This window comes from Taeniopygia guttata, chromosome 13, assembly GCF_048771995.1.
Source record: "Taeniopygia guttata chromosome 13, bTaeGut7.mat, whole genome shotgun sequence".
Lineage (NCBI taxonomy): Eukaryota > Metazoa > Chordata > Aves > Passeriformes > Estrildidae > Taeniopygia > Taeniopygia guttata.
In genome coordinates, this window is record NC_133038.1 from 2,202,057 (window position 1) to 2,214,338 (window position 12,282).

Below are 12,282 nucleotides of genomic sequence, written 5' to 3' on the forward strand. Positions count from 1 at the left end.
CACCTTTACTCAATCCCAACCTGAGCCACTCTCTGTGCTTTGAGAGGAAAGGAGCCTGCCTGACTCTTGGCTTCTTCTTTCCCTGAAGCATGGCCTAGGCTTGACTAGAGGAGCTATTGGCAATTTCTATTCTGGTCATTTACTCCTTTTTGCAGAGCCTGACTCCACAGTACAGATGCTAAGGCACAGCTGTTTGCCATTTTTTACTGGTCAATCATGTGAACTTGTCCCCTGGTAGGTTGCCTTTTTTTTTTTTTTTGGTGGGTTTTTTTTGGAGAGTGTTTTTATTTTGTTGTTTTGTTTTGTTTTAGGTCTGACATCTTCTGGCAAAATTTCTGTTGGTTTTCTGAGTTTTTTTTTTTTAATTCTCCTAATTAGTCACAGTGCCTGAGAAAAGACATGGAATGCTCCAGCAGAAGGATGTATGTGTCAGCTGTGGATTCCTCCCTGTCACCTTTGCAGTGAGGAGGCGTCTCAGCAGCTGTGCTACAAACATGGGCTGCTCTGCTGTGTGGTCCCTCTGCTCTGTCCCCATCCCCTCCTGCTCTGCCCCAGCCTGGTGCCTCCCCTGGGCTCATCCTGCTCCTGCAAAGAGGCGCTGGAGCCCAGCACCTCCTGCTGCCCGCGCTGCAGCCACACACAGAACACTCTCAGAACATGAGAGGTGGGAGTGGGAGTTTCTCCAGGCTTTTGAGACCATTTGGGAATCATCATTTTCCAGGAAATATGTTTCAAATGTGGTCCTTCCGCCAAGGCCCCTCCTCTGGCAGCCGGGGCTGCCGGCTCCCCGGAGCCGTGGGGAGATCCTGGTGCCTCCCAGACGGGACCAGGGAGCTGCTGTGGGCTATGGGCTGGGCCAGTCTACCCTGATCATTTGGAGATGGCACAGTCCAGCCAGGGGTTCCTGTGCTTGAGCTCCACACGTTTCACAGAGCCCTCTGATGCGGGCAGGTTGCAGTGTTGTCTCTTCCCTCAGCTTTCCTTGTCAGCTTTTGGGATGCATCCCTGAGAAATGGAGCTGCAGGAGCAGCACTGCCTCTCCCCACACCCAGCCCTGCAGGAACACCTTCCACTGAACCACAGCCCAGCCCCATCCAGCCTGGCCTTGGACACTTTCAGGGATGGGGCAGACACAGCTTCTCTGGCTAACCTGGGCCAGAGCCTCTCCACCCTCAGAGGGAAGAATTCCTCCTAATATCCATACTAAATCTCCCCTCTTAGTTTAAAACTTTTCCTTTGTCCTATCACTATTTGGCTGTGTAAATAAAGCTCATTCATGCAAAGAATTCTTCTTTCTCCTACAGTATAGCTACAGAAAATCTGACTTACATCACCTTGATAGAGAATAGAAATTTAGCTGCTCTTCTCCACAACATATCTGCATAATGTAATATATGCCTGAGATTTCTCTTGAGGCTGATACAGTTTTATGTAAGCCTCTGATAGTAGCCACATCAAAAAGAAATGTTTTGAAAGGCTTTTTTCGGTGTCCTCTTGCACCCCTTAAGTGAAAATGAGCAGATAAAATCAAACAGATGACGCTTGCACAGTCTTGCTGAAGCTGGGAGTGGGTCTGGGCAGTGAAGATTATCTCCAGATCCCAAGTGCTCTAATGGCTTGCAGGGATGTTGGCCATGGAAGCTGCTTCTGGGGCTGTACTGAGAGCGGCTGGCTTCAAAGCAGGGCTGGGAATTGGTTCCAATCCCATAGAAATGAATTCCTCCCTCCACAGGGGCTCTGTGCAAGTGCAGAAGGGTTCACGACATGGTGAGGGTTCACGACATGGTGAGGGTTCACGACATGGTGAGGATTCTCTGAAACGGATGAAAGGAGACTCTGAACACATTTCTGGATTCTACTGGGGCATGTCTTCATGATTCCTCATCTCCTACTGCTTTAACAGGTTCCCAAACATTTACTCAGCTATAGAGTGTTAATCTCCTGTTGCCAGCTTTTTAAGTTTGTAACTGCAATGTGTTTGTAAACTGTCTCTCTTAAGCAATGACAGCCTTGACCAAAAAGTGATTTAAAAATAAGTTCTTCATTAAAAAGCATTGTGTCAGACAGATGATAAGCAGGTGGTAAGTGGAGTTTACTTAGTCTTTGGTAAACTGAGGTGTGATTTACCAGTAACAAATCAAATAGTCCCAGCAATCCAATGAAATCCTGTAACAATATTTGTGTTGATCAGGGCACCAAGGTGAGGGTTAAGGTAGTAGATTATTTTTTAAAGAGTAAATGGGATTGTCCTTTCTGTTCCATGACACAGGTGAGGATGGGATTTAAGAGGGTTAATTATTTCATTTAAATGAAAGGAGACAAGAAGTCCTTGCTGTTACATCATGCTTCCCATATTTGCCTCTGCTTCTCTTGGTTGCTTTTGCTCCCCATGGCTCTCATTTGTGAGGCTGAGGCAAATTTGGGCAATGGTGCTAAATATGGCACTACTGACACACACATTGTAGTCACAGGGGTCAAACCCATCCAGGGCTGTCTAAGATGTTTATCCTGCATCTTGTAACTTCTCTGTAGAACAGCTGGAAGTTTCTGTCCCTGCCCAGCTCAGCAGGCTGTAACCATGCTGGGTCCCCAGTGAGAGCACAGCCAGCTCCCCCTCTAACGCAGCTCCTCTGTGTGTCCTTCCTCCTGACTGAGTCATGCTGGGCCCCTCTGCGTGCCCCCATGGTTACAGATGAGCCTCTTTGTTCAGTCTTGGGTAATTTTCCACTTTCCAGACCCTCCTCCATGCAATAAATTAAGTCAGTGTGGCTTCCAAGCGCAGCCCCTGTTGGCATAGGGACTGTGTTACTGCATCCTGCTCCCAGCCCCTGCCCAGGGCTGGAAGTCTTCTCCAGCGTGGGGGATCTGCATGCCCACATCAGGAACAAGCCACGTGTCCTTCTTCTAAAACACAACCAGAAATCATGAGTTTTATGTCACCCCAGACCACTGATCTTCACACCAGTTTGTCTTTTCTTTTCCAGCGAGGAACATCAGACATCCCAAAAGTGGCACCTCCAAACTGCCAAGAAATCATAAGGTCACTCTCTGTTATGTGCAGTGTCTTACAGCAAAGAAGTTGCTAATATATCTACCATTTATCCCTTACTCCTTTGTTTATCATGCTATTTTATTCTAATCTCCAGTCCAAAATCCCTGCCTAAGTTGCCTATTCCAACCTGGCTGGAAATTTCAGGAACTGCAGAAACCACCAAGTTGTCCCACTGAATGCAGGGCATGTTTTTGGAAGAGCAAAACAGGGAAACACTGTGGACACACAAAGGAAGAGAAATCCTGGGAAAAATTGCATCAGTGAGCAAATCTTCTGGTATTCATTAAAAGGTAATAATTCTAACCAAAGGAAGGGGGATTTTCTTGATGTGAAATGAAATAAACATCCAGAAATGATTTGTGTGTGTGTTCAAATTTAAATTTAGAATTTTATTGAGTGTGTTGTTCAAAGGCCCTTTTATTCTCAGGGTAGTTTGGCTATAATCTTCTCTTGAGAAAGAAAATCCCTGCACAGAACACAGTCTCACTTTGCTCAGCCCTCACCACACAAAAACCACCAGGCTGGGACAGTAGGCAGAAGACCTTTCCCTTTTAAACACTGCTGTGGTCCTGGTAGATGTACAGCATCTCAGAGTTGAATTTGATGATTTCTGTGCTAGGTTTGTCCTAAAGATAAATGTGGATGGGACAGGTAAGTGCTGAGGGAGATCCCTGCCTGATGCCTGCCATGGAGCTGGGGGATTTCCAGTTGGAGGGTGCCCAGTATCCAACTTTCAGACCAGTTTTCCATTGGAAATGATGCTTCAGCTCTCCTGGCTTTGTCATTTTGAGGCTGGTGTAAGTCATCACAACGTGTGTGAGTCCCCAGACTGCACACCCCAGCAGCAGAGCTGGGCTGACAGCAGCCTGCCCTGCCCTGGCTTTGGGGTGCTCAGGCTGTCGCTGTTTTTTGATGAGTTTTTCCCTGTCTAAACCATATTGTTGCAAATTCAGTTGCAATCACCCAAGGGATTTTAATTTTAATCAAAATCCAAAAATTTCTGTGACCTATTCCTCTTGGGAGGTCAGGTTTCAGACAAAGCTGTCTGTATGGCAGCACTTAGGTTGGATGCAGGTTTTTGAAATTGCTGCAACATTTTTTGTGCAATTATATTCAAGAAACTATTACAAAGCAGTTATTTATGAAAAGCAAGCTGGCTCATTGTTGAGGCTTTTTATTTCACTCACTTCTTGATTAAAAAAGGGACTTTTGTGCATCTTGAAATACTTTCCTGAGTAGAGCAGAGCTTATACTGAAATATGTGTGCTTCAAAGTAGTAAGTCTGAGGTCCATGCAATTAAAAAAAAAGACATTGTTTGTTAAGATGTTTGTGTTTGCTGAGCACAATGAAGACTTTGTGCTCTTATTAAAGTCACAAGAATTACCACTAATTTTATCCTGGCCCCACTCCAAGAGTGAAAATCAACTCAGGTCTGTGTCATTAACCAGTGTGGCATCTGAGTAGCTGCTGGGATCTCAGGTGCTTTTCTCCTATCCCACATGAGTTTGAATAGTCACATACATTCAACTGCTCAATGTTCCTGTCTGCATTTCCATATTACAGTGTGCCCACTGGAGACCTCCTTCACTGAACAACATGGCATTTTAATCATGCACGAGCCTTCATCTTATCATTTATCTCCATAGTTCTTCCACAGTTCTCCATCTCTCCTTTGTTCTTCCACTGATTCCCTGTGGTGGTCAGGAAGAGTCTAAGTTGTCTTTGCCTGTAAACCCCTTTGGCACATGGGCATCAAGCTCACTCGTGTGGAATCCCATGGAAATTCCAGCTGGGAGGACTGGCAGCATGACCAGGCCTCTGCAGGCAACCATCTTCTGTTGTCTGAAATGCAACATAACCTCAGAAATAAAAATCTGACCCCACAGATCAGGATCCAGATGGATAAATTCAAGCTGGGAGTCCAGTTTTGACCCATATCTGATTTAAATGCAAACTATTGTAAATAATTTTAACTGTTCCTGCCTGCATTTAGGCTCACCCATGTGAGCAGTCTCATTGGAGTCAATTATGAACAATGGCATTTCTTCTTTATTCACAGCTGATTTCTGATAGAGGGTGTAAATGACTCTTTCGTTGCCTTTGACACCAAAATCCCCTAGCCACTACAGGCTCATTGCACTAACTGATAAATGCTGCTTGATTGGAGTGGCTTTTAATTTTATAATCTTACTAAGAATGATAGATAAATCAAATACTTGTGCCTGCTGGACGGAACATATTATTCTGCTCTAAGGCTTCCAGTTCAATTTTTTTTGATCAATTGGGCAGAACCACTGCTGTAACACAAACAGATGCTCTTCAGCTGTACTTTTCCATAAATTATTTTGTTCTGTGGTTTTTTTTTTTGTTCCCCTACCAGGAATATCAAGTTCAAAAGAAAATGTTGCCTCTCACTAATGAGAAGATTAATCTCATTCACAAATGCAGACTTTGTCAACTCTGTTGAAAGTTTGATGACCTTTAAGAGACAAAGTTTTAGTGTGCCCAAAATAAATAATTCATCCTTCACAGATTTGCCCTGTGTATCCATCTGCTTAAATCCGAAGCATGCTGATTAAAGCTTCTGAGTGCAATTATCTTCCTACTTCATTCAGATAAAAATCTCTATTTTCTCACTGCACTTCAAAGCGCAACTGCTCATTTAAGGATATCACCAATCCGATGTACATGGAGTCCATTTTTGCTCTGACTTATGCTCTCCACAGCCTTCTTCAAAATCTCACAAAAAGGACTGAAGCTCTCTTTCTCACAGAATTTCCTTTTTCAGTGCTGAAAGCTGAAATGTGTAATTAATCCTCCTGTAAAACCTTTGAAATCATCATCTTCAAACACAACCAGAAAATTCATTTCTGTTCTCATGCACAGGGAGAAGAACGTCATGTAGGCAAGTGGTAAGATGTGATTTACTTTGATTACTGCAATTACTGTCACTGCTGGGCTCCTTCCACCTCTGAAGGCTGCAGGCAGCAAATTGCCAAGGGAACCCACTGCCCCTGTCTCTCCCCTGTGCAATGCCCACTTGGCTGATTTCTGGCCCCACCCGTTGCCCTTTTGGCTTTCAGCTGCACTTTTGCCCATAATGCTGGTGTGAGTAACATCAGCTGAGTGCAGCCAAAGGGGCTGCTCATGGGCAGATCACAGAATCACAGAAACACAACCGAGAGAAGCCCACAAGGACCATCGAAGTCCAGCTCCTGACCCTGCACAGAACCCACCAGGTGCTGCTCCCTGTCCAAAAAATGTGCAGCCATTGTGGCTTCCCTCCAGCCACCAGCATCAGGGGGCAGGTCTGAAGCCTCCTGCAGTGCCCACATGCAGATAAATAAGCTGATTATAAAATAGACAAGCAGATGGTCTCTTTTGTTGCTACCTGTGGGAATAAGCACAATCCTCCCGTTTCCCTGGGAGGAAGGAAACAGCTCCGTGGACATCACTCAGTTTCTTTAGGACACCCTCTGGAAGAAATTCTGAATGAATATTGCAGCCATTTCAATGAATCCTTCCTGCCCCTCATGAAATTAGACCAAACTGGCATCATGTCACCTCGTTACTAGAGAGAACAAATATTTCCTCTGGCAAAAATCCTCCTTCAGCCTTGAAAAAAATGTTGGGATTTTTTTTCATGCAGAAATTGAAATTGGTCTTAAATGGTCTCTGGATTGAATGTTGCTTGTCATAGATGAAACAGTGAAAATGAAAAGGGAAGTAAAAAGGGATTGCTGGGTTTTTAAAGGTGATTTACAGAAGAAAGGAAATCCTAGAGATTAGGAAGTTGTTTAAATACCAGTGACAGTCAAATATGGAAATATTCCAAAGTCAGAGATAGGGAAAAAAAGAAAAAAAATAAGGAAAAGATAGGAATTGCAAAGAAAAAAGTCACAAGGAGGGGAAAGTATATTCAAAAAGAAAAGAGTATCCATGGAAAGAAAAACAAAAAGCTTCTTAAAACCAGAAACAAGGCACCTGCTTTTCTGGCAGTTACCAGCAACAAGGAAGGCTCCACCTGCCAACCCAAATTCTTAACATCAGTAAATCACCATGCGGGTAAAATAACAGGATGTTGGAAATGAAACAATTGACACTAATTAGTGGATCAGATACCACTCCCACACACTCCCTGCTCTCAGCGCTGGGCAAGAGCTCGGGGCTTGCTCCCATTCAGTGGGATAACCCTCCTCCCATCCACATTCCTTCACCTGGAGGTTGCAAGGTGAGGTTGACTCCATGGTGAAGGAGAGGGATGCAGTCACCCATGAGCCAGAATGATCCTCTGGGACCCTCCAGCCCAGGTACCAGCTAAGGAACCAGTGAAACGGGAAAATTTGGGTGAGAAAAAGTATCTTGAGATGCTGAAGCCAATCTCTTCTTGGCAATGAAAAGGAAGTTTTAAATACTGGAGAAGGACTAATCAAATCTGTTGAAAAAAGGAAGAACAGCTTGGTTGTATGAAGATCACCCCCATTAGCATGTCACATATGCTCATACTCCAAAATATTCAACAGCACAACCTAGAGCGTGTATGAAACAGAAAAACAGCAGCACATGAATGGAAATATGGGATAGGGAATATAAACCGTAAAACACATCACTTAAATTGAAAGTTGAATTTTGAGCCTCTAGACCAACATAAAGCCTGTGATGTATGTGGAAAATCAGTCTCATGTCTTTGTTCCATTTAATGGGAGTGTTATAGCTGGAATCCCTCACATTGCACTGCATGTGTCAAGGTTGCCCTTGGTAGAAACTATTGGTGGCCAGTGATTTTGATTTTATCTTATGCTGTTGTGCCTTCATGCTCTCATGAGCACTTCTGATCCATGGTGTTTGCTTGACAAAGCGTGGACTGAGCTGTGGGTAATAATAACGTGGAGGAACTGCCCAGAGGCTGTGGCCATGTTAGGATTTCAGAAGGAGGGTAGGAGACCACTTGGTTTTGCAATATTTGAGTATCTGAATTGTTTGCCAGCATTGAGTTCATTTGTGAAAATCAAGGAAAATTAAACCATTACCTAATCACAGTTACATACTAATGTTGATGCAAATTTGGTGGAGGTGCCTAGTGAGAATCATAACTGAAAATCTCTGGTTAAGTTGTCCTTCAAATAAATGTGTAAAAAATGAAGTAGATCTCAAAGGTAAGTTTAAGGGAATGGTATTTTTGGACGTTTTCTCTGTCAGTCCATATTGGGTTGAACCAGACAGACTGCCAAGATTTTTTGCTTTTAGTGATTGGAAATGGTCCTGCGATAGTGAACTTGTGGCTTGATGTTTTAATTGACTGGTCAGAAAGAAGCCTGGGAATGGTATCAAGGGCCCTGCATCTCTTTGATCAGCGATCAGAATTCCCTCAATGTATCTCATTCATCCCTATCTACAAAGGCACAGTAGACACCATATGAAAATTACAGCCTTGTTAATACATATTAAACAGTGTTTCTTTAACAGATGGGAAACCATAAACAGTTTCCTAAGATACATAAACAAATTAAAGAGTACTTCCAGCTTTGACATCTTAATAAGCTGTGATGAATAATTTGGCATCACTACAATATCTCTGCCAAGATAAGGAGCCTTGGGATGAAATTGCTCTTTGAAAGAGTTGTTCAGTAGCTTTCCTATCTGAGCACAGATTATCTGGTTTATGGAGGACAGGGGAAGGTCTTGCTAGGGAAGTTTATCTGACTTGGCTCTTGGAGCTTTATCCTGTCACCAAGATATTTACCATGATATCTTTCATGTGAATCAGCTCTGCTCCTCTATTTTTCATAAAGAAACAATGTCTGACTCATATCCCACAAAGAAGATTGGTACAACAGGGGAAGGGCTTAGTTAAGTGTTGAAAGAAAAAACTATTAGCCTCTTTTATTAAGCTTAGGTTATTTTCTGTAATAACAATTTACCAAAGTAAATGTTACTACCTGTCAAAAAAAAAAAAAAAAAAAAAAAAGGACAGTTGCAGCTGCCCTATTGTTCACCAATAATTTATTAAAAACAGTGGCAAGAATAAATCCTTGAAAATAAAGCTTCACATATGTACATGTTTCAGTTGCAGACTGTAACTGAAATGAACAGTGATTCATGGCAAATAAAGTCGGAATTAATTGGAGAATCCCTTGTCTGTGACAGCCACCCTGTTTTCTCTGGAAATTAAATGCCTTAGGGAAGATAATGGTTATTGGCACACACAGAGGTGAAATAGTCCCAAAACCAGGTTTTTCCACTTTGTCCAGAGATGAACACTGTGTTGCAACAGTGCAGGGCATTGTAACACGGAGAAGCCCCAGGAATGTGGACGGGAAGTGTTTCATATGGGAAGTTTTTAATTTGGGATGTTTTTCATTATGCAGTTTCCATCCTGCCACCTCGGTTATTAATTGCAATTTCCAGCGCAAACGGAGATCTCTCTAGACCACGGCTTGGCACAGCTTGGCTGCTCACATCTTGTATCTCAGCAAACTGAGAATGCCCCAAGGCCCAGCCAGCCCAGTGGGGCTGAGGCTGATGGGGTGGAAAGGGGAATCCTACCAGAGGTCTGTGCGTGGAGGTGAGGCATGGGGACATGGGTCACAGCTGGACTTGGCAGTGGTGGGGGGAACAGTTGGGCTTGATGATCTTTGAGGTCTTTTCCAACCACAGAAAGGTCACTTGTGATCAGAGCTCAGACCCTGCCCCTACCCTGCTCCTCCAGGTAACATTAAGCAGATAAAGTCCCTGGTGGGAAAGGGGCAGCAGCAAACCTGAAATAGCTGTGCAGATCAGCTTTCAGGTGCCATTTCTCTCTGCATCCCTAATAATCCCTGAAGCTGCTGTCTTGGTAATAATCTAGCAATTAAAGGAAAATATTGGTATTTAATTAAACTTGTCAATCAACCAGGAATAAGTTTTCCTTATCAAGAGGAGCTGGATGTGATTTTGCCACTTAGAAGTGAATGATAAAGACTCTTTTAGAATAAAACTTTAATTAGGAAAGGAGATTTGGATTAACATGTAAGGCAGAGAGAGAACGAAAGGTCCTCAAAAATCATCTGAGTATGATTCACAGGAAAAGAGGGACCTAAATATGGGAACATTTTTTTTTTTTTTTTTAAAGAGCAGCTATATGGTGCTAAACCTTATGGGTGGAAGAGGCATAGGAGGGATTTTGATGAGGCTAGGATGTCTCTATTCTGTCCACTTTCCTGCTCTTAATATTTAGTAATTTCAGACATTCAAAGTCTGGTCAGAAGATGCACAGATATACTGTGGGGCATTAGAAAATCCTCAGGATCTGAATGCTTGACTCTCATACATTTATATATCAGAGGAAGAAATGCCTCTTCTTGGAGATTTGAAAAAGGAACAATTTTTTGTCATTTTCCCGTAGTGTTGGTAACAGGGAGGACGCTGCCCACCTGCACCTCATTCCTAAACCCAGAGTCCAGGTCCTGCCTGGCATATCCACACCAGGATCTGCCCCAGGTGCCAGTGACTGCACCCTCATCAATCCCAATGTGCTCAACTCAGTGCTCAGCTCTACGTGTTTTTTCAGACTTGTTCCCAAGAAACACTGAATTTCATGGCATTGACTCCTGATCCTTGCATGGCTTCTTCATTCCTTCTCAGGTGTGTCTTCTAAGGTTGGTGCCTCCAAAGATTGGTTGGGACTCATTGTAAAATCACTTCCATTTTAATTTTCTTTGGGTACTTTTACTTTATTTTGGGTTTCATGGGAAACAGGAAAAAGTTGAAAATACACTCAGAGAAATCAGAATTCATGAAAGTCTGCTCTGCTCTGCACATTGAGTCAGAACAAGGCTGGATGCAGGGAAGTGTTGCCTGGAGGACAGCAATGCTTCTTACTATGTAAACTGGAAAACAGCTCTGCTGTCACTCCAAGACTCTTCCAACCAGGGGATGTTGAAATCCATGTTCTGAATTCTTGAGTATTGCTACAATGTGCCCAAAAATACAGTTTTCTATGGAACAAGCTGGCAAATATCATAAGGCAAGATGAAATCTCATAAGAATGTACTGAGTGGCCAATGTCAGTGGAAATGTACTTCATATCTTGCCAGAGATATTTTCAGGCAGGAAAAATCCCCAAACCCCACCTCCCAAACAAATGATTGCCTACCACTTGTAGTTCTTCAGTGCTTCCTTCTGAAAAAAAATGCAGGAATCAGACCCAAAAGATATAATTATTCCCACATTAGCAATCTGGGAGGATGGCGCTGGAGCAGGCAGGGGTAGGTGTTGCACCAGCACACTGACCAGTGTGAAACTGGGCTGGAAGGTTTCTGCCACATTAAGGGCTTTTAAACTTTCTTCTTGAAGTATTCTTCTTCTCAGTCATTGGTTTCTCCATTGAGTACATTACCCTCCCAAAAATAATGTTGTTTTTTTTCTACTCAGCCTGCCTAGACATGTTTCTGGATAATTCTATTCTACTACTGTGATTGGTATAAAATTTGTCTGTCAAAAAACTACAGGAAATATTCACCTTTATAGCTGAGAAAAACATGTTTGTCACTTGTGTGATCTAACCTGAAAGAAAGGATTTTGCCCTAAAGAAATTTTGCTTAAAATTCTGTCAAAATATTTTAATGGTATTAGTGGAGACCTTATCCCAGGGCTGCCTCAGCCTTCACAGTGGGAGAAACAGGTTGCTCCTTGAATACCTCTGGTTTGAGGTATTTGAAGAGCTCTGGTTTGAGGAATGGACGCTGTGCTTTTTTCTCATTTTAGTTGTGGTTCTCAAAATTTATCTCTCTACTAGGAATTGTTCAATGCACCAAGATGCAGGAGGACTCTGGGTTTGGCTTTTTGAAGGTTCAGACAATTCCCTGTGGATCATCAGCCAACAAAACGATGATGGGGAGAGGCTCTCCCCAGCTACAGAGAACAGCAGCTGCTCTCTGATCTCAGCTGGAAGGCGACACCCAACACTTCCTCCACGGCCACCCATGTGTTCAGCTTACAGAATCATAAAGGTTGGAGAAGTCCCCAAAGGTCATTGAGTCCAGCCATTGCCAAGGCCACCAATAAACCCTGTCCCCACGTGCCATATTTACAGAGTTTTTGAACACTTCCATGGACAATGATTCCACTATTTCCCTGGTCAGCATGTTCCAATGGTTGACCACTCTTTCCATGAAAAAATTTTCCCTGATATCCAATCTAAATGTCCCCTGGCACAACTTGAGTCCATTTTATCTCATCCTAACTCTCA

General features: G+C 43.2%; 1 long non-coding RNA gene across 1 annotated transcript; it reads left to right on the forward strand.

Annotated features, from left to right (window-relative positions):
- Positions 1-309: 309 nt before the first annotated feature.
- On the forward strand, positions 310-5,582 carry LOC140685006 (uncharacterized). Its single transcript, XR_012058101.1, has 2 exons — positions 310-3,342; positions 5,434-5,582. It is a non-coding gene; the product is annotated as an uncharacterized lncRNA (long non-coding RNA).
- The last annotated feature ends 6,700 nt before the right edge of the window (positions 5,583-12,282 follow it).